Genomic DNA, 22,788 nt, shown 5'->3' with positions numbered 1-22,788 from the left:
GTACGTGTTTCGTCGGAGGTTCCAACATTATCATCATCAATATCGATCTATACTAAACTCGAAAAAGGGCATGCTTAAAAAATTCTTTCACTGTGTCTTGCAGTTAAAATCTGCGAAACAAATTGTGGTTCTTTAGATCTTTCAAGTAATAGCAGAATTAAAGAAAAGCATTTCATTCATTGACTAGTAGTCTAGACCCACTGTCATCTGAAAATCATTTAAACATGTTGCGAGACGTGCGGGCACTTTTATGGGCCACAGTACATAACAAAAGAGAAAATTAAAACAGTATCTGTTCTATTGATATTTCTGTTTGGTACCTCTATTCTACGACTCCAGACTGTAACCTGTAATGTTTATTCGAGTTAAACCGGTACGCTCGAAACTTCTACGAGGGATAGCTAGATGGCTATGCGACGTAAACCATTCTCGCTGCAAAAATTAGACGCTTGAGATGTGATAAGGAATGAAATTATAGCAATTGCTATCGCTTCTCGGCCTTATGGCTAAGATCAAATGTGTAGTATCTGTTCTTATCAGCTTAATATCTGATACACTACCCATCGGGTAGTCAGAATATTAGCCTGATTTTTGAGAACCGACGGAGTCGTTGGGGCTTGCTCCACCTCTGTCATGAGTCAGCTCGGCATTGCAGTGCCGCCGAGATTGGCTCTAATTAATTATTGTAAAACATAATTTTTATATTAAATAACCTTTATTCTTCATATCCCTTATGTCTGCAAATAATTTTGAGTCTTTGATCCACGAGCAAAATTTCCTCGTCAGTATTCCTCTATATTTTGCTGTTCATTTTTTTATGAAAATTTAAATTTATATTATTTCATGTATTATTTGTTACTTTTAATATTAGAACAATGAAATTAGTTTGAAATTAACCACTTCGGTACGAGCGTCGACTATAGTCGACGGCCACAGATGAACACGCACAGCCGAGTGTCGACTATAGTCGACGGCCGTGATATGAACGCACACGGCCGAACATCGACTATAGTCGACTATAGTCGACTGCCAAGAACTTTTGCCTTATCTCTACAATTGCAGTGTTTACATCCAGAAATACACATAAACAAGCTTTTCTCGTCAAAGATCTGTAAAAGAGCAAAACGGATTCACTGTCGATGCACGAAGTAGCATGCGAATGGTGAGTGCCGGCTCTGGGCACAATTTCGTGGCCGATGCGCGCCGTACCGAAGTGGTTAAACTGAATTAGGTTAATGTTAAAGACTTCATTTTTCGGATGATTGCTTCATTTGTCAAAAGTATAATACTTCTATATAGACTTTTTAATGGTTTCATAATATTCTATGAAATAATATTTTCAATAGCTATGAGATAATATTAATTTTGATATAACACTGTTATCTAAACAATTTTATATGAAAATATATCATTCTTAACATAAAGCAGCAAGGTTCCGGTAAATTAAGTATCTAAAAATAGTTAGGGGTTGAAAACAGTTATGATATCGGTTTCAGTTTTTAAAATAGTTATGAAGAACCGAAATTTTCTCAAAAAAATTATAGGGATTCTGACTTATATCTGCTATTATACAGGTTCTGTAACTGTTATTCTTCGGTTTTGAATTTGAGTTATATGTTTTTGTAATTCTATTTCACCTGATTTTCTCGAGGATTAAAATTATAGATTCTATGCTTAAGTTTAAAATATATCAGAACATTCGTCTCGGTCGAAATCGCGGTGATCTCTTTATTTACTTGAGTATACTGGATTCATATGTATAATGATTTAAATGTCCTTTCGTTAGGACATTTGTGCGGTTGTGTGTACGTGCACGTGTTTAGTGGCAAATATCGCACAATCCCCGCGTGCTCGTCCTTTCTTGTTACAGATCCACAAAATGTAAACACGTGCCAGTAAAGATTACATTACACAATCGAGAGGAAAGTATATTTTTTCACAAATCAGATAGCTTATTTTAACGAGTTCTCCAACAAAATACGCGACTTAACCCTTTGCGGTCGAGTGGCGAAGGTGCTACTAAAAATAATTATGTTACGTTTAAAAATAATTTTTACCAAATTTACTTACATTTAAAAACTTGTTAAGAGACGTTGACTGTCGCACGAATCAGAAAAATCAGTTCCATAATATACAGGGTATATCAAAATTATACACACTCCGGGAAATGAGGGGTTCCAGAGGCCATTTCAAGTAACCTTTTCCTTTGCTGAAATGTAATTCGCGGCTTTGTTAACGAGGTATTAAAGAAAAACAGTAGGCAATAAGATGTGGGCGCGCGAATTCCCAACGTGCTACTGCGTGGTACAATCCACGTCGCTCCCGGGAGTGACAAGGAGTGAATTTTCTGAATTTTTTATGAAATTGAAACATCAGGATGTGCATGTTGCCTCCCGATGTGTTATAATAGTCTTCAAATTTAAATATTTTGCCAATTTATAGCCTATTTAATATTTAAAAAACCAATCACCACAGATATGCCAACACCCAACCATATAAACGAGGACAAAATAAAATTCTACTTAAGTTATACACAACCGAGTTTTCATATACTCAAACGGAGACGTAAAGATTCGTTTAGCAATTTATTTAAAAAAGTCGTGTAGGATGTGCAAATATGTGTGCTACACGATGTACACCAAAAATAGAATTTATACAATAGCAAACAGCATTCATACAATACTAATCTTTTTGTCATATCTTCCACGATTTACGAAATATCCGTGTATGTCGAGTAAAGGGGAACTCACTGTATATTTGTAGAAGATATTTCGTTCCGGAAACACAATGTCCGGACTGTAAAACGTACAGTACCGTGTTCGGACACAGAGGCTCTAGGTACTATATTTTTTCGTATTAGAAGACAGTGTCATTGCGGACCGCTCAAGTTGAAAGAAGGTTCTATTACAACCTGGTCTTTGTTACTCTACCATTCCAGTTGTCGGTCTTCAACTTCGACGTATGAGCGTACTTGCAAGGGAGCACATCGGTTGCGGTTCTTAACCGAGAAAGACGTTCCGGAAGGCGATCGGTGCAACGAGGGGAAGGGGTCCTGGACGGTTTTTCCTTTTACGCCGTCATTTTAACCGAGAAATGGAACGAATTCAAGATCCTGCGCTATTCTCCAGTAAACGTAAAAATTACGGTCGATGTACGACAGACTTGTTTTCCAAAGTGACTTTGATCGACATCGACACTACCTACATACATCTATTCTAAATTTTCGTTAATTTCTCTAACGAGAAATATGAAAAGGTTTAAGACTGTCTTCCGGTTGCTTCTTTTTTCCTAATAAATAATATGGAATTCGGGGAAAGAAATTTTAATAAATAACACGGAAGCATTTCTTTGCGCCTCATGTCTAAACTGAGTGCATTGCAAATGGAGCTTTTGGACATATTTATTTATTTTAAATTCATTTTATTCTTCAATTGTAAATACGAGGGCATTTGGGAAATTAAAACACTTCTTTAAAAATAGGATTGTAGCGCGACGTTAGTTTTTAAGATTTTTGTACATAGAAATATTCGATACGTGACGAGTTCGGTACGCCGGCGACGCTCGGTGACCGTACGCGCGGCGGAGCAGGTACCGAGAGTCATAAAAAGTACGAGACTCGGTGCTCATTGATCAGGGCTAGAACCCAAAATGGGTATAAAAAGGGCACTCTCAGCAAGGAAAAGACAGTCTTGCGACAATCTTTGAAAAGGCAGTGTAGAGAGTAGATACGGATAAAGTTGACCTCTCTGCCCACCCTTTGAGAAACTAGTAGGGAGTAGATACCGACAAGGTTGACCTTCCTGACTACCTTTCTTAAAAAAATCTGTATCTTGGTAGATAGGTGTTACGCCTTGGCCCAAGTGACGATCCGCGCCGCGACCGAGACGATCCGTCAGTTTCTCCGTGCGAGTTCGGTTCTTTGTACCAGTCTCATAACGCAGCAGTTAGCATCGTGTAAATTCATTTGTTTTGTGTAAATAAACTATTTCGTTTTCCGTTAAAATAAAGTGTTACAAATTGGCGCCCAACGTGGGGCCCGAAACACTCCTGCGAAAACATTCGTTACAAGATTCTGTTTCAAAATTCAGATTACTTCTCATTTTTACAAATAAGAAGGTATTTATTTATTTTATTGGAAGTATTCAATGAACTAATATTTCTTCGGAATCATTTTAACTATTTCCTGGGAATATTTCGTACGTTTAAAGTAATTTTACGATGTTCAAACATAATTTTTAGTTCCAAGGTTCATAGCAAAGCGAAATAGATGAAATCTAATTCAGTGAAAAGAATAAAGAGATTGAAGATTATCGAACTATTTCAATGTTATATGTATATTTTTTATATTAAATTATTAAATCAAGAATAAAACGTCTATTTCAAATAAACATTTATAACGTATTATCGATCAAAAAAACAAGCAACTATTTTAAATCGTGAAATAAAATTTAACGTAATTCAGAAAATAATCATTGGAAATATTTAATTAATAAACATCTGATACAAGCGTACGTGAAAATAATAAGCTGCCTTGTTGCAGTTTCTGTTCCATCATTGGTTCCCACAATTTGAAGCAGCATAAACATACGCATATCATACGTTTATCAGACTACCTTTCCGACAAAATACGTGTTCACTTCATCTAGAGTGTGATTAGGCCGATCATGTGCTTAAGATAACATTTGTTCAATAATTATTCCCCTCCTAGCAGATTAATATTAATTAGATATATATGTACTATTCCTCGAATCGAAATTATTGCCATGCTTGTGGTTAATTACTGAATGGAGCAACTATGTGTAATACTTCGTAACCGTTACTAGAGTGTGAATTATTAATTTAATTTTAATTACTATTACATACGGTAGCCACCGGATCAGCATGATAGAATTACTTGTTTAATTGCGATACGTTTACGCATTCTGTTTCGCAGAATTAATATCACGAATTAAGTTAAACTTATCCGAAATAACATAACTCTTAAACGACAATTAGTGACAAAATATTTCTAAACTTTATTAGCGTGAACTTCTAAATAATCATATACTATCATTAATTGTAATTATTTCAAACAAATTTTTTAGTTATTCTCTAGTAATCTAGTCCTTCGAATGTCACTAGAAAGTCGAATTTTAACAAAATTATTTCGCCTTAGAAATCATTTCGTGAGTCACTATATACATTCATGCACGAAATAAATTAACAGGTGAATTAAATATTTTCGCATTGCCCATTTCAAATGTTCCACAAGATGAGGATCGATATCAGAGTCACACGGTCACAAAAATTTCAGCTTCCTCGCATGTGCACACGTTAGTGTTGCAGTGAAAGCTCGCGCGACCACTGCAACTTCCTTACTTTCCTGACTAGTCCTTCGTGGCTCGATTCCTTAAGTTACAGGAACGCGTGAGTCGACTTTTATCGGAAAGTGATATCGCTTCAGCCGCAGGCAGCGCACTTTCAAAGAAAAGTCAGCTGAGGAAAGGAACGAGTAGGTGGAGCAGCAACCTTATGTAGAGGGAGATAGATGGATAGATAGATAGATAGACAGATAGAGAGAGAGAGAGAGAGAGAGAGAGAGAGAAAGAGTTAGGAAAAGAAGAAGGTAGGACGCAGGCTTGAAACACGTGAGAATACGAGAACGTGCAAGGGTAGAACAGTGCTAGGAGAACGTGGAGAGAGCCAGAGAAAAGATGAAGGTTGAAAGAATCGGATGAAACGAAGTTTGGAAAATACTTGATCGGTTTGGGGCTACGCGAAGAACCTTTTAGAGCGGGGAAACTGATTCCCGTCGCAGGCCGGGACAACCACCGGCTTTCTTGAAGGGAGCAGCTCTCGTCCTTGAGCCAGGGACGCTGTCAACGCCTTCGCCCCTCCTTATTTTCGAGCGTCTGGCGGCGTCGGACGACCGTAGAAGCGGCCACTCGAATGCACCGCGATTGTACGGGCTGACCACTGAATTCAGCGACACGGAAAAACCATTCTTCCGTGAAAAGAATCGAACTCGTTCACGTGTTCGCGGACAGCCAGCCGTAATCCACCATGTGCCCACACGGCAACCTTGCGCGGCTCCTTCCATAGAACATTCGTACCCAACGATCGGCCCTTTCTCGCTTTGTCAAGGCGAGAACCACGGGATGAATGAGCGCGGTGATAAACGGTCGTAGTCGTCGTCTAGTCTCTACCAAATCTTTCTCGGTTGATAATACATTATGGAAAACAAATACCCGGAATTTCTAAATGAAAAGCAAAATGCTCATTTCTTCATAAAAATCAATATAGGCATATCTCAGGCAATACAAATACGCTAACACTTTAAGACGCCAAGATATTTTTCAATGTTTTCTCATTCACATTTATCACGAGTTCATTACTCGACAGTATTTTGCATTAGCAAAATCGCAGAGCACACCTATAATAATATCGATATACCTTATAATAGTTATGACCCTTTCTCGATTCACCATAAGCGTTTCAAGAACCGAAACTGTTATCATATCCGTTTTCAACCCCTGATTAAAACCATTCAGTATGAAGGAGATTCTAACAGCCGTTCCATAATGCTTTCTTTAAGCACACGACGATGAAAGAATAATGGGACTCGTTCTTGAAGCAATGATGAAGACTATTAATAACGAAATAATGGACTTGGAAGAAAGGAAGGAAGGAAGGAAGGAAGGAAGGAAGGAAGGAAGGAAGGAAGGAAGGAAGGAAGGAAGGAAGGAAGGAAGGAGGGAGGGAAGGAAGGTGGGAAGGAGGGAAGGAGGGAAGGAAGGAAGGAAGGAAGGAGGGAAGGAAGGTGGGAAGGAGGGAAGGAGGGAAGGAAGGAGGAGAAAACGGAAAAAACAGGAATGCGAGGAAGAAAGAAAAAAGGATCGATGATCATCGATTCGAGTGACTTACGCGGCCCTTTTGCTTTCACCAGGCGAAAGAACGAGGAGAAAGGAGGATGAAATAAAAAGCAAGAAAGCTGGGACACCCGGTGAGTTAGAAGGCGACGGAAAAAAGGAAGAAAATGTGGGCGGCCGACTGGGTGAGCAACGGGGCTTCGGACCAGGACGTACTATCTCGGAAAATTATGTCAGTCCTATCTCAGGCTGAAAACAGAAACGTAGGATGGGAACGGGAGATATGAAATAACCGGAATAAAAGGGAGAGTGAAATCTCGAGCCTTAACAGGACACCGATGGAATAGAAATATCACCAGCCGGGATAAACTCTGACCTTCGCCCTTCCTTAGCTATCCCTTATCGATGTCTCTCCTTTTTCCATTCTCCCGCGAGTCCTCCGCGTGTCAACCTTTCGAGATTAATCGGCGACTCGCGGTAAGATCGTCATCTAATTCCCAAATTCCCTGTGAAAGCAAACGTTCTGGCGAAAAGATTGTTCTCGCGAGCCCGTTGCTCCCGTTGGCTCCATAAGAAATTTGATTCAGCCATGAGAAACTGTCCTCTGCGCTCGTAAATAGTACAGGTAGCAGAGTTTCCTATTCGCGATTACGAGCGGATGTCAACGCGCGCGCAGTCTTTTTGTTGTTCCTTCTTCTGCTCGCTCTCGATGCGATTTCCATAAATTCGATCTTTTTGTTGCATCCCGATGGAACTGGCTGCGAGCGAGACCGTTCCCGGAATATTGAAATCGTAACTCTTATTACAGCCTCTGAAAAAGACCGGCCAAGAATTAGAGTTCTATATCGGCGCCGATAAATTTCTCTTTCCGGAAGATATTTGTTATTTCGTTCGAAGTTCAGGTTGAGTTATATTATTGTCTGATATTACATGCAGCGTGTACAGAGTGGCGAGACAGCCAGGCTTCTGATTTATCTGTAGTTTCAGAAGATTCCAATAAGCAGGGAATCCTTGTAAATTGTGAGTTACATCTCCAGTTCCACTGTTCTTGAAATTAAGGTGGATGATGACATTAATTGAATATTTTTTTATTCTTTTGTCTACATTTTAGTGGCTTCTTTTAATGAAATCGTGACTCGTGCCTAACAATACTTTCGAAAGTTGAATTATGAGAAGACTAGTATTTATGTACCTCATATTTTTTTCAATAAATAGTGTAATGCTGGTTATTAATTCAACACTATTTAACCAATTAATGTTTACTAGTTTCGCAGTTTTCACCATTTTAAACATTTTCGTGTTTGAATTTATATAATTTTAGTCCACCTATTCAAGCTCGACAACGTAGATAAAATATGTATGCATTTATATATTACAATTTCGTTTACATTCTATGAAATAAGTTGTTTACTGTCAACCTATCAAGATATAAATTTACATAATGATTTCAAACTTATTTATATGTACTTGTGAACATAATTATTACATGGTTAATGTCATTAAACATTTGAGCTTTATTAAATGCTTTATTAACTGACATATTCAATATTATAATATCAGTTTTTCTTCTACAACAGGTAAATGTGCATTATCGTTAGTAAATATTTCATCATTCGTTATGGGTACTATAAAATATTGTAATAATAACAAACTAACACGCTTCAATTTGGATCTGAAGACGTATGATCTACTGTACACGCGATCATATTTGATGTTGACATTTAGTAAACATTTTACTCCAATATCTCCGGATCTCTTATGTCATCGCCAACATAATTGAAAGGGGGAAAAAAGCGGTAGAGGAAATATTGAGGAAAAGTATTGTCGATCGAAAGTATCTCCGTTATACACGTATAGAAATCCTATGGCAGATGATGGTGGAGTGCGATGATTCGAAATCTGATCACAGAAGCGATGTCGTCGTTCGACGTCCTTCCTCCAAGATTAGGAGGAGTTTGCGGAGATTTCGATAAGATCTGTTTGGTCAAAGACGATCAGACTGTTACCGAAGTCACGCTTGCCTCAGTTTCATTTGCTTAAGCTCTCAGAAATTCTATCCCTCTGGTGAACGATCGTCTCGAATCCTCTATGTTTGCACAATTTTCCGCAGAAAAAGGGACAATGAGGGACTGTGGCCAAGAAAATGAAAGAGATTAAAGCTTCGGGAACTGTAATGTATTCTATCCACATTCTCAGCTTCTCACCTTACGGAGACATTGTGATCGGAATATCTCTATAAAATGTGATGAAACACGTGGAATGTTCCCATTACATGTATTACAACATCAATCAGCAACGTGTAAATAATTCTCTTACTTAAAGTGGTTCAAATGTTTTCATCTAAGAATTAGCGAAAGTTCCAATAATCATCTAATTATGCGTACCACTATAATTATAATTCGTTCACTCTACGAATGTTTAGAATATACTAAATGGCGTCGGTGGAAGACCTGGGAAATGGTGTTGACCTTTGACACGGTCACCTTTAGTACACAGCGAAGGTTTTACCGTTAGTCGTCTCCAGTCACCTCAGCAAGAAAAGGGTTAATAGAACAATTACTCGAACGGTGCGGAGGAGTCAAAGGGTAAGTATAGTCGGTGTTTCTTCAAAGGATAGAGCGAAGAAAAAAAGAAGAAAACTTGGCGGTCGACTGCTCCCGGAGGTTTTCCATGGCGGTGGAGATCGATAGGGAACGAGGGGTCGAGAAAGTGCTAAGGTTACCGAATGAGGTTCGCGTGGCAGCCGCGCGCCGCGTTCTCGGGGTCGTGGCTTTATTAACACGTCTTACAGCGTAACGGGATTTCGCGCGCGTTAAGAGCTAGGTATATGGCGGCAACCGGCAGCTGTTGCTAACGCAATTTTCCCCCAATATAAATCCTCCGGGCCCCGTGATATTGAATCAAACGATATAGCTGGGGACGGCTTTATCCGAGCTTGGCTCGCGGTCGCGGTCGAGTTTGCGAGCGTGCGAGCGACCGAGTAAGCGAGTAAAGCGTGCGCGCTGCTCCATACGGGCGCATGTACGTGCACGTACACGCCACGGCTCGCTCGTCCGGCTAACTAGATCCTTGATGGACGGTCGAGCGGATGGAACAGTGCGGTTATATAGAATGGATCGAGCAGAATAAGGCGGCCACCTCCACGACTTTGTTCGATGGTAAAAGAATCACGGGACGAACGAGACAAGGACGGGGAACTGAAAGAACTTTCTTCTCTCGCTTTCTCTCCCACTCTGTCTACTTCTTCCTTCCGGCGCTATCCGGCCGCGGAAAAGATGAGCCCCTCTCCATTAAGTGGTAGACGCAAGAAAGTCGAAAGATTTTAGGGCGGTTCTAGACCGTGAAAGGAGCAGTCGAACGCATGGGGTAATTGCGATCGAACGAGCTCGCATGGCCGACTTGCTTCCGATGGAGCAGCCAACGCGATTGATCGTACCCGCGAGGCAAGTCCAGATCGCGATCGTTTCAAGTTCTTCTTTGTTAACTAAGCTGAGGTCATTACTTCGATGTACGCATTTCAGGTATTGTCTCGCAACACCATACGTTGCTCAACGCGTTGTCTGTTGTAATTAATAGAAAAAAAACTGATAAAATGCAATATCATATGATTCGTATATTTAACTAATTTCATATATTTAACTAATGCGTACTTCTGTATAAATAAAGCGTATAAATGAATGAAACAAAAACAAAATTAAAGATTTAATGGGAAATAGATTGAGATCAACTGATCATATCAGAGATTCAGAACACTCTCTTTTGCAGACAAACAATAAAACCTTCTTAACTAGAAAATAACAAGTCGCCAAATTACTATCCAAGCAATAAATCCCGATATGTGAAGACTGCAACATACCAATCACGACCGACCATGCATCAGCGATAAAAAAAATAAACTGAAACCTCTGCCGAAGAGAAACTTTGACTCCACCAAGTCTATAAATTATTTAAATACATAAAGAATACAAAAATAATGGAGAAAATATATTGGAACAATAACGCGAAGTCGTTAATAAACGTTGCAGATTTACATGTCAATCATTGAATGTCAAGAGATGTTTCGAAAGAATGTGACAAAGTACAGTGCAAGAAGAAAAAGTGGACCGACTATGGTTATCTACATCTTTCTATGACGGTAAAAATTTCACGAGTTCCCACGAAAAGTGCTAATGTGTCTATCGAGGTTCGCCGAAACATTACTTTGTTATATTATATTTATATGATACCGACTACTCTAGTATTACTGTAATAAGGATGAAGTCGTTCCACCCTTACTTCGAACACTGCGATGAAAAGACGCGAATGAAGAAGACGGCTGGTCTATTAATTTTTTATATTACTATTTGTATCCAACGAATAATATTACAATTAGTTTATTAAATACTCATTACTGTTCGAAAGATGAATGACGTTCATACCTAGTAAACTATTTACGAAATCTTTAGAAAAAGGCTTGAGGAGGGAAACGTGTTCGACCCGGACCATGCACAAGGATTGCTGGTGCGAAATGGAACGAGAATCTCGAAAACATGAATCGCTAACTTTCTTCTAGCGACAATAGCGCATTAACGAGTCTATTTAAAGCGGAAGTTGGAATGCATCGTGAGATCACAGTTCATTAGACATCGCTCCGAAGGATCTGACGTCATTCCCAACAAAGGCTGCTGGATGGGTACGTCTACACGGGGTCCGGTAGAATAAAACAGATTGGATCGACCGGAATAAGTCGTTCCGTCCGAAAACTTGGACCAATTGAAAAAAAAGGAGAGACGGTCGGTAGGAAACGGTCGAACCAGCGGAACTTCCTTCCTTTTCGTTTCTCTCCTTCGGCTTTGCCCTCTCGCGGAAGCGAAGGTACGCCCATTACTCCGTGGCCGAACGAGCTCTCCTGGGATCGGAGATGAAGCAAGCAAAGAAGACCAAGAGGAGAAGGGCAGAAGGTAAGAGAGAGAGAGAGAGAGAGAGAGAGAGAGAGAGAGAGAGAGAGAGGGAATGAAGTCAAGGAAAAGCGAAGGAATGGAAAGAAAATCGAAAAATCAAACCGTCCTTCGAGAGATTGGGCAACGGTGGTGAACCTCGATCGACGATGGCCTCGGAACACGATTTTCTGGCGCATCGAGTTACTGATTGCGAAGATACTACGTCAGAACGCTGGGAACCTACGTATGTGCACCGGCAGCCCGGTATTTTACCGCTCGGAATAAGGGAAAAAGACCGGCTGGTGCCGGTCTGATTCCACAAGCTACGCCGAGAAATTGTCGTCAATTTTGTCGAGTCGGGCCACGAAACACTTGCTACGTGTTTTCGTTCTTTCCCCATTTAGCAGGTCGCTTCGGGTAAATAATAATTTGCCTCGACCGGCTAGATCCGTCCTAGATGGCCGGCAATTCGCGCGCGGTGCTATTCGATCGGGGTATGCCGTTCTCCGATGAGTTTACGTGATCAAATGCAATCTTTCGCTGCGCTATTTAAATGTAGGCGTCGTTGAAACGAAAAATGAATCGATTCTCTCGGTGCTGACAATACAGGTGATATCTAGAGCGTGCCCCTTTAAAGCCAAAAGTAAAAATGTATATATATCGACATTTTTCGATACAATATAATTAATTAATACTATTAATATGTATAATATGCTATAAGACGAGATGAGATGAGAGAACATACGGATGACTCGGAAGCCAATCAATATATTTACCTTAAAATTCAGATAAATAAGATTTTGGAAAATAGCAATCAAAAGATGTGGCGAGTACAGTGTTCAGTAATGTTTAGACAAAGAATTTCATAACAGTGATTTTTAAAAGTATTTTAACTAACAGTGAGCCTTCTTATGCGTCTGCACTTAAAAAAGCATTACTCAATAAGATTTGCAAATGGTCACGTTACTTAACGTCTTAGTGATTTGAGAAAACATTACTTTATTCTACTCCTATAAATATTTTAATTGTTACAAATTTCAAAGTCAATGTTTGGAATCTTTTATAACTGGAATATGAACAACAATATTGGATAACATAAATTCACAGAAGAGAAATTCCTAGCGAAATGGCACGTTCATGCAACGTTCTATTATAACTGGTTAAATTGACTCATTATAGTTGCAGATGTTGGTCCTTGTTAATAATATGATTTAGACATGGCTTAACACATTTTGTAGCCATTGAACACGTATAACCGACGCATTTTATCTGGACTCTAGACCCTTTAGTCCAGATTTGGTTCAGCCAAACAATGTTCACTATGTACCACAAGTATTTCAAAACTGAGGTTGTTTATATCTAAGCATCAACACTGTCCCTACGAAATTGAAAAAATTCATAAAATCACAGTATTTTATTTAATCAAAGCCATTTCAATCAAAGCCATCAAAACCATTTCAATCAAAGCCATCAAAACCATTTTTGAAATAATAATAAAATTAAGCTTTATGAAGCAATAAAGAATTTACAATTTTTAATTATAAACGTGTGTTTTTTATCTTTTAGGGACACCTTTTGGGTGCAGAAGACAAGGTCCAGCCACTACATTAGAAGTCCATACATCAAATAATTATAAAAACGTGTGTTTGCTATCAAAATTACTTCTTGCGTGAATTTTGGGACACCCTATATTTAGAACTATGTCATAGATATTGGAATGAAAAAACTGACTACGGATAATGTGCATGCAATCATAGCCACGAATACCAATTACTGTCAACAGATGGCATTTCTATATAGCCTGCAATGAATAATACAATGATTGAAAGATTTCAAACAATCAACACATGGAGCACTTGCGGTGAAATGTACATACGTTATTATCAAATCGCACATATATTGTTTGAGTTCTAATTCAATTAGGTGTACGATGTTTAGTCATTAGCGAGTAGAGATGAAATGTAAGCAAACATTTGGGGTGTTCAACCGTTTATTGCAAACATAAAATAATAATTTTACATTAAAACTGTAAATTCTGTTCTCTTCATTCATTTAATCATGACTAACGATGTAAATTCAAGTAAAATGTTTTTAATTCATCGAATTACACGAGGAATAAGTGATTTTACAGTGTTTAAATTCATATGATTTCCGAAAAACTGTTGGCACACTAATTTTTTGATTTTTGGGAATAAATCGCTAACTTTAGAAATTGTTAACATTATGTTATAATTTCGTAATAAGCCTAATCTATCTTTAAAGCTTTCGAAGCTTAAAGTTTCTCGACATCTGGCCTACTTATTTTTTGAAATCGCGTACCATTTTATGCATGCAATTGTAAATTATTAATATTATTATTTTACTTCTTATCCTTAACTTAGATAAAAGATTTTCAACTTAGAAGTCTCTAAACCCATATGAACAAATAATTTAAGAATCAAATAGTGTATAATTAATATTCTATTTTCGAAATAATTAACGATTGAATGATCAAAATAATAATAGACAAGCTCGGCAGAATGTTGTGTAAACAACCTATAGTGGATGGTACTTTTAATATACACGGTACTCCTAATATTAATAAGCGATATCAACGTAATCTATCTATGCATGTATGGATTATAGTCTGGTCGTTCAATCGTTTCGCGAAAGAAGTGGCTGCACGATGTTGCACAATCAGGCGGCGTATAAATACATCCTCGATACGTAGATCGTTTCATGGCCGATGAGGCACGTAACGTCGACGCGCGCAGGCCCGACGGTAACCGATACACGAGATCCGTCAGAAAAGCGTAGAGACTGATAGAGCAGAGATTTTTATTGTCACCTGATTAATTGATTAATCGCCTTTATTCCATAGTAAATACATTAGCTACCAGAATTAGTTAATCACGAAATCTAAAAAAAATAATTGCAGGTATCAAACCCTATATACTCGGTTGACAACTGGGTTTACAATTTATTAACGAAAAACACTGAGCAATGATTGGTCGCCTTCCGCCAGCCGAGCTCGTCTCTCAATGGTCACTGTTTTTCGTTAATAAATTGTAAATAAAGTCGTGGATTGCATTTACGCTAAGGAAAAAGTTACTCCAAATGATCTTAGGAACCCCTCCAATTCCCGATTGCAAGTGATTTTTGGGACAACCTGTATATCCATATCAAAATACCATTTCTTTTTCATTATTATTATTATTATCTTTTTCGCATTGTAAAGTAAATAAAAGACACAGAATGTTTTACTTATCAATTCCTATCAAATTCCACAGAAGTATAACGATTTCTTTTCAATTCAATTTAGTATAAGGAAATCACAATTTGTGTGAAATTTGCATCGAGTTGTTGATAGTTATATCAGAAAAATCTCCCAAATGCAAAGAGTTAACACTAATACAAACACTTTCCTCGTCTGTCTCATTTCCAAAGTTGCAAATACACTAATGACTGAAAGTAAATGATCATTAAATTATAAGTATACAAATTGTAGTTGTTTTAGACGTTAAATTTTTTTTATCGATAACCTATCAATAATCAAGTTTGGTCCTCCAATGTTAAATACATTCAGAAATTTGTTTTGTCAATTGTATCCCTTGCAAAATTGTAAATACACTAATAATCGACAACAAACGATCACTAAATCCTGGATGAATGAATTGTTATTATTTTTCACGTTAAAATTGTGATTCCCAACCTATTCATGAGTCAATTATGTCTTTTCCATGATAAATACACTGATCGCCGATGTTAAATGATTATTGAACCGAACAATTATTATATTATATATTGCGTTTGATCTATGCTGGAGGACCAACACTGAGGTCAATTCTAAATTTAATAGATTCATTGTAAGGTGCAATATTGAATCTTGGAATTAATACTACACAATTGATTAAATATTACAAAGCATGAATTAAGTTTTTTAAAATAAATTCTTCGGATGTATTTTAAACTGAAATACGTATTTCTGAAATTACAAACGCATTTTCTTTATTTCCGCGCGGCGTAAATAAAAAAGGTAGGAAAAAGTAAAACTCCGCGTTTAATGCGTTAAGCTGTTGTAATTTCGTGAAAAAACGTTGGACAACAATCTACCTGAGCCCATTTCATACCGTGAAGCTTCTACTTTCACATGCTTAAGTCGTTTTTCTCTGAATATGCTGCAGTACGAGAGACTACGGTGAAAAGGGAGGATAGTTCGCTGTCTGGAAAATTTTGTACAGAGATTAAACAATCTTCTCCCGAAGTCAAATTATCATGCATTTAAAAATTAAAATCTGCTTCTTGCAACGGTTTCAAAATGATGCACATAAATGTTCATTGTCATCATATTTTTCTGAGCATTTCAAGTACAATTTTCAGTTTCAGTATTTTTTAATGAACACAAGTTGTTTTACTAATTAAATCAATAAAATATATCACCTAGGATTTTATATACACGACAAAGCTATTACAATTGTACCTGAATATTACGAACAGTTTCTAAATGACAACTACGGTGTTCGTATTTTATTAAAATAAAATATGGGAAAATAAAATCGTACGTTCCCGGATGAATATATTAAGAGGACCGTGGTACCACAGGAATCCCCTTACCGGTCAAAAATTCGTTTACCGAGAGTGCAGAATGACAGGGTGTCTCTTCATTGTAGAGCATCCGAGTCGGCAATCTCAAGTGGGTTTAAAAGTATATATATGTACTTCGTGCCAAAAGAAATCTGGTGACTGCGATGGAGCTTCATCTCCATAAGCTTTTTCTTAATTTGGTAAATGTTTCAATCGGACTTCTAGATTTATTCAAAATTTTATTACGCAATATTATTTGTGCCTGTGCTGTTCTCATTCACTTCCAAATACATAGTCTTATCCAATACATAGAATCAAAACTGTTAAAAAACGAATTGACTAGTAATTCGAAATCATATTGTATCTATTATGTGGTGAAAAATGCATTGAAAAGTTATTCATTTTGTAGTGTCAGATTATTTAATGCGTTCTCAGTTTCTGTAATTATGTCATCAGTTGTCGTATTAATTAAAAAAATATACGGATAGACAAATGTATCCCAAGGAAATCAAATTAAACCATAAAATAAGCAGTTACACTGCTTTCTTGGATTTCTAAAAATTAGGAATGTTGTAGTAGGAATATTTTTTCCTAATAAACCACGCCTTTCTATTTTCTTTAGCAAATTCCAATTGTTGGAACAAATAAGTTTAACGTAGCAGATTTAAAAAAACTACACGTATTAACGATTTTTAATACTGTTTTTAATATCTCCGAAGTTAAGGCTTGCATGCAATATGATCAAAAAGTTGTGCAAATGTGAGTACGAACATATTTTCTTGATGAGTCTTGAAACTCGTTAATGGCACCCTCTCCATATGGGAGGATTGTGACATTAACGCAAATAACGAGAGAAATTTAATTTGTTCAACATTGTCAGAACATGGTTGAACGTAATAGTTGTAAAAATAAATTACACACGATTTCTCTTGTCCTTTCGTTTTCGATGAAATTATGCCATTTTTTCTGCAAAATACATGATACATTGAAAATCATTGTATTAATATATATTTCATTCAATGTCAAGGTTACGTTGAAATACATCATTATACGATCTTACTTTTGCATACTACCATAAAAGATTGATTTAATTAGTTCAATATCTAACACGTCGACTGTCACATTACGACTTCAAGAGCTCCTACAATTCATCAAAGTAATTGACTTAATGAAATTGAAACTATCGTTCCTTTAAACGTTTTGTGTATTTTGTTTCTGCCGTATCTCTTCTTAAAAAGTAATTGTTACAGTGTGTATATTGTGTGCGAAATATATTTTTGTGAATATTTCGGAAACTAAAAGCAATGCGTTGCTAACATGTACAAGAAAAAGTTGTTCAGAATGATGACCTTGAGAACATATTTCAAAGACATTGGAATCGGTGAGGATCACCCTGCCGTATGCAATTACTATACAAAATAGTATCTACAGAGGAGTCAATCAGATTCGGCGTCCGCAGTTAAGGGTTAAAACACTAGTAATGCGAAGAATTGGCGTTCTTCTTAGCAACCACAGACATGACTACAACTAGACAAATAAATATATGGAGAATCAACTGACCGGTCTCTCTGACCGTAGTAACAGGGAGGGCCTATAGTATAGACGTATTGTTCTTACTATGTACTATATTCTGAAAAGTAACTATAGGATCAACTAGTCTAACCGTAGGGTAGGTTAATTGTACCGTACTTCGTAGTATTAATTTACCAAGCATGACTTAAAAGCTACTCGTAACACTAGATGGATCAAGGATCGGGCAAAATAAGCTAAGACAAGCTTGCCTTCAAATAGAAATGCAGACTGATTTATTGTTGGTGAAGAGCGGTATTCATATAATTGTCTAGCCTATGAAATTTCTTGTATGAGATTAAGGTAATCGAGTGATTTTGTCTTTATCTTAGACCTGTTGTAGCCGAAAAATATGTGTTTAGAGTCTACGGTTTACTGATCCCTAAGGGATGGTTTTGCGAGATGCGTCGTGGCATGATTGGAGGTACGGTTCATGTTACAAAGGGTGTGTTGGTTCGGGGCGTCGCACTATAGAGAATCGTACGAGGGTTAAGGTCAATGGCCAGACAGCATGCGATACGATCCTGCAATCGCGGTAAAGAAAACAAAGACAAAAAACAACATCAAGCACCGGCATGAAACGCGAGTTTTTAAATTAAAGCGTGCCTCGGCGCACTTTCAATTTTGCCGGTAATAGAGAGGAATCTATTGTTCGGTTTGAAAACAAGAGGGCGGCCCCCGCAGTTTACGAAATTTCATTCCACTTCGGCCGAACTTCACCTTTGTACAACAATCCGGCGATCGTTGCAACCTGCACACACGGCAAATCTCCCGGCTATTACGGGGTTACGCTTCAGAAACTTGGCTCTCCGCTCCTTTGCTGCTTCCACGAGCCGTGGCCTCGCACCAGTTAGGCTACTATGTGTATGTTTGTTGTTCCAGCGAGCGATCCAAGGATATTGGCAACATCTGCTGGTGCTCTATCGCTAGACAGAAACACCTAGCCGAACCGAATCGGGAACGAACCTGATCTTGGGAGCGGACGTTCAAGGGTATTAAAGGGATAACATACTGAATCTCGCTAAGCAAGCGGCAAATCTGTATCGTGCCGTATCATTTTCGTCGGTAGCTAATAACTGGCAGGAGATCATGTTGTTACATTAACGTCACTTGAGCTTCCACACACCTTCGTATCAAGTCGGCAATCATATAGTAAAATGAGATACTAATTGATAGCGTCTAGCAAAATACGAAACTGTACGAGAGTTCGCGACTATGTGCTTTGATAGTCGGCGATTTTAATCACTTACGTAATCGTGCGTAGACTGCGGGTTTTATGCATTTTGGGGAAGAAATGAATAAAAATGCACTATTGAAATGGTCCATATGAAATGTAAATGAATAGTAAAAACTTTGATAAATTACGATACGTCCCATTTACTTCAATACACTTTTTCCAGCGAGTTTTTAATTTGGCTTATAATTTCAGAAAAGGTAATACGATTTGAATATGATTTGGTATTCAACATTACCATTTAGAATTTCAAAGATCGTTGGACATTTTAAGAAATTAACAAGCTCAAATTATCATGCTATTGAAAGCCGTAGCAAACATTAATTCTAGTTGTGTTACGAGAGCTTTAGTTGTAATCGTAATTTTGTTTTACTATTATGTGTTTATTCATAATTAGACTATATTAAGTGTTTCCATTATTAATAAATATAAAATGTACAAGGAGCATTGTAAAATAAATTGAAATCGCTCACATTATGTGTTTTATAGATATAATTAAACTAGATGCCTTATAATTACAGAATATGTTGCAACTAGAGATTGTATTTTTTATCAAAATGAATAGCTGAAATACAAAACTATAAAGACACCAACAGAATTTAGCAATATTATTATATTATTTACAACATATAATATTTCATCTAAAATAAACATCCACTAATTATGCATATTATTAATCGAATTAAAGTGATTTTAAAAAAGAGTCTCGTAGAAAATAAATGTAATTTTTCCGATCCCAAAACATTTAAAAAAATTACATGTTTGAAAAATTTGTTAGTAAAGCTGTAGATAAAGTTCCATGTGCAAATTAAAAGATCTTTTTGTGCGAAAAATAAAAATAGAAGTCATTAATTTTATGAATAAACATGCCCATATTTTTGTGTATCTGACGAATTCCAATGTGTTATAAACGCGATTCCGTAAACTGACCATGAACATTGAACGACGGAATAATGGCTTACTTTAGCAGTCATTTCAGTGTCTGAACAGAGGCTATTGACAACATCTGTTACCTACCTATCATTCGATAGAAGCATCAAATCCGAGTTGGATCGGGGAAGCTTGTCGAGAAACAGGAGGTACCGTTTCGAGAGCAGAGCATTTTGAAGCTCGTGTAACAAGAACTAAGCTCTATTATACGTGCTGGAAGAGAAACAGAGAACTCTAATGATAAGGGAGATGGAGAATACTCGGATCCATTTAATTGTCTCCTTGGAGCTAAGATTCTCCTTAGTTATAATTAGTGTAAACCTTCAAAGTATTATTGGATTTTTCATTTCAACTCTACGTTGCTTACTGTTGCGTCGAGTCCGCGTACGCAATTGCCGCAGATCACTCGTAGGCGCGTGTGTTGAGATAATTGAGGAATCAACGGGTTTTGTAATTGACGATTTATTGAAATTTAATGATATTTAAAATGGGACATGTTTCGGATGTGACGGAGCGTATGTTTAATAGATGGGTGGTAGCGATGCCTTGTTCACGTTACTCTTCGTTGCCTTTGGTGGTTGTTTCCTTTCCCTGTTTCCTTGGGTTGCTGCTCGTTCGTCACTTCGTCACTACCGATCACCCTTGTTTCCTTCCTGCGTTACTGCTTCCTTCTTGCTAACTCTCGCTCCTGACTGTTGACTGACTGATTCTTAACTGTAAAATGCCTTATATTTATACGCTTTTGGTGATCCGGTAAAGAACCAATCACGATCGATCGTTTGAAGGGCGCTTATAGGCCCGTGTGGTGGTTGGTCGATCGGTCGATCGTCCGATGGATTTTCCGAGGAGGAGCCGCTTCGACCGATTTATGGCTTTAACATTTCTTGCACTCGCAGAGCCTTTGTGCTGAATATTTTCTATGCAGAGAATCTAATATGTGTAAAGAATCGTTGTTCCGAGACGGAACACTTACAAATACTTATTTTATTCAAACATACGCCTTCCAAATAGGCCAAATTTCTTAACGTCATTTTTTATTTGACAATAGACAATTTTCTATACAGGTAAAATAAACTGTAAGTTATTATGTTAAGAATAATAAAAAAAAATGAGTTAAAAGCTTTGCAAAGAATTCTAGTGTGTTTTAAATAAGCCTCACTAGTCATTGATGTAATATTTTAACACAAAAGTGAAAGATATTTGTAAAATTAAATCATTTTCATTACATTAAATCATATATATATTTATTCATTCATTCATTCATTCATTTACTTATTAGGAGACATTTTATCATAGTTAATTTGATACCAACTGAAAAGTTAGTTCATCATTTCATCAGTTTATCAGAAATATTATTGTCAGCTAATTTCTTTCATAAAACTATTGAATCATTATTTTATTAATCTATCTTTTAGTTAAATTATACTGATTAATATGGTCTATATTGCTATTCGTCAAATATCAATTTTTATTCTACAATTGAAATTACGGAATTGTAAAAGCGGGTATTTATTTTTATTAGCCACATGTATCCGAGTAAAAAAAAAACGATACGCCTGTGGAGCTCATTAGGAAATTATATTTCTTAGTTACGATCAGATTCGCTCCCGTCGCGTACATGTTTCGGCAAAAATAGTTGCTGAAAGATGTGAAAAAGTATGCGCGACTTCAAAGCTTTCACAGTAATTAACGACACGTCTGTTTTTTTATACTGTGACTAACGTGAACCTGTATATTATACGATCGAAGTCGTGAAATGTGTAGAGATATTTTAAATTGGAGTGATTGACTTTCATTCCTGTGGTCGTTCCCATACTTCTGTTATCGATAAAATACTGTACAATACATACATATAAAAAGCACATGAATTAAATATTTCACGATCATTTTTCTTTGAACCAAACGACTGCATCGAATGAAAATTACTTCACCAAGCGTGCACAACGTTATTAGTAGATTGCGAATTTTCAAAATTGTAAAAACGATAGAGAGGAGTTTTAGAATATTTTTTTATCCCGTACAACTTATTTCACTAATTAAAACATAAAATCCAACATTCGTTTCTAAAAATCAACTTAGACAAACTTTATTTCAGATTATTTATAAGTATAATTAGTAGAAGTTTTGTATCATTTCGTAACATGCAAAAAATAACATATTTTATTGAAATTAACTGTATTTAGATAATTTTCCTTGATAATATTAAAAGTTGCTAATAAGAAATTTTCACATAACATAGCCATTTGAACTAATTAAATATCTGCATTTATAAAATAACTGATAAAAATAATTACTACATAAATGAATAACAAGACTTGATTTATTAATGTGAAATACTTTAATCGTTTAAGTGCCAATATTTGCACCATTCTGTTCATAAATATTCAGAGTCAGAAAAAATTCTTCCTGAAATTACGAAATTTCACAACCATTGAAAAGAATAAAAGGCAGATTAGGAATAACATTTCGATTACGTACTTGGAACAGCGTTTAAAAGAGTTTGAACTGTGCTGCACGTTATCCCAGGAAAGTTCATTTATTTCTTGGATCGACCAATTATTTTAAACAGTATATTTCCTGCGAAATCTGCGAAACTTTTGACCTAATTAACGAGATATCTAGAAAATGAAAGTAAATTTTAGTACTATTCAAACTTCACGGTAGGCCCTCGCCAAAAGCAAAGGTTTGGAGCTGGACAAACGTCACGTTACGCTCGCGCCGTTAA

General features: G+C 36.9%; 1 non-coding gene across 1 annotated transcript; it reads left to right on the top strand.

The window, feature by feature from the left end:
- Window positions 1-486: 486 nt before the first annotated feature.
- LOC144468224 (U2 spliceosomal RNA) lies at window positions 487-680 on the top strand. The gene has a single exon (XR_013493781.1). It is a non-coding gene; the product is annotated as a U2 spliceosomal RNA (small nuclear RNA).
- The last annotated feature ends 22,108 nt before the right edge of the window (window positions 681-22,788 follow it).

The sequence above is a fragment of the Augochlora pura genome, chromosome 3 (assembly GCF_028453695.1).
Source record: "Augochlora pura isolate Apur16 chromosome 3, APUR_v2.2.1, whole genome shotgun sequence".
Classification (NCBI taxonomy): domain Eukaryota; kingdom Metazoa; phylum Arthropoda; class Insecta; order Hymenoptera; family Halictidae; genus Augochlora; species Augochlora pura.
Note: the sequence above shows the minus strand (reverse complement) of the source record. Positions and strands in the feature narration are given on the sequence as shown.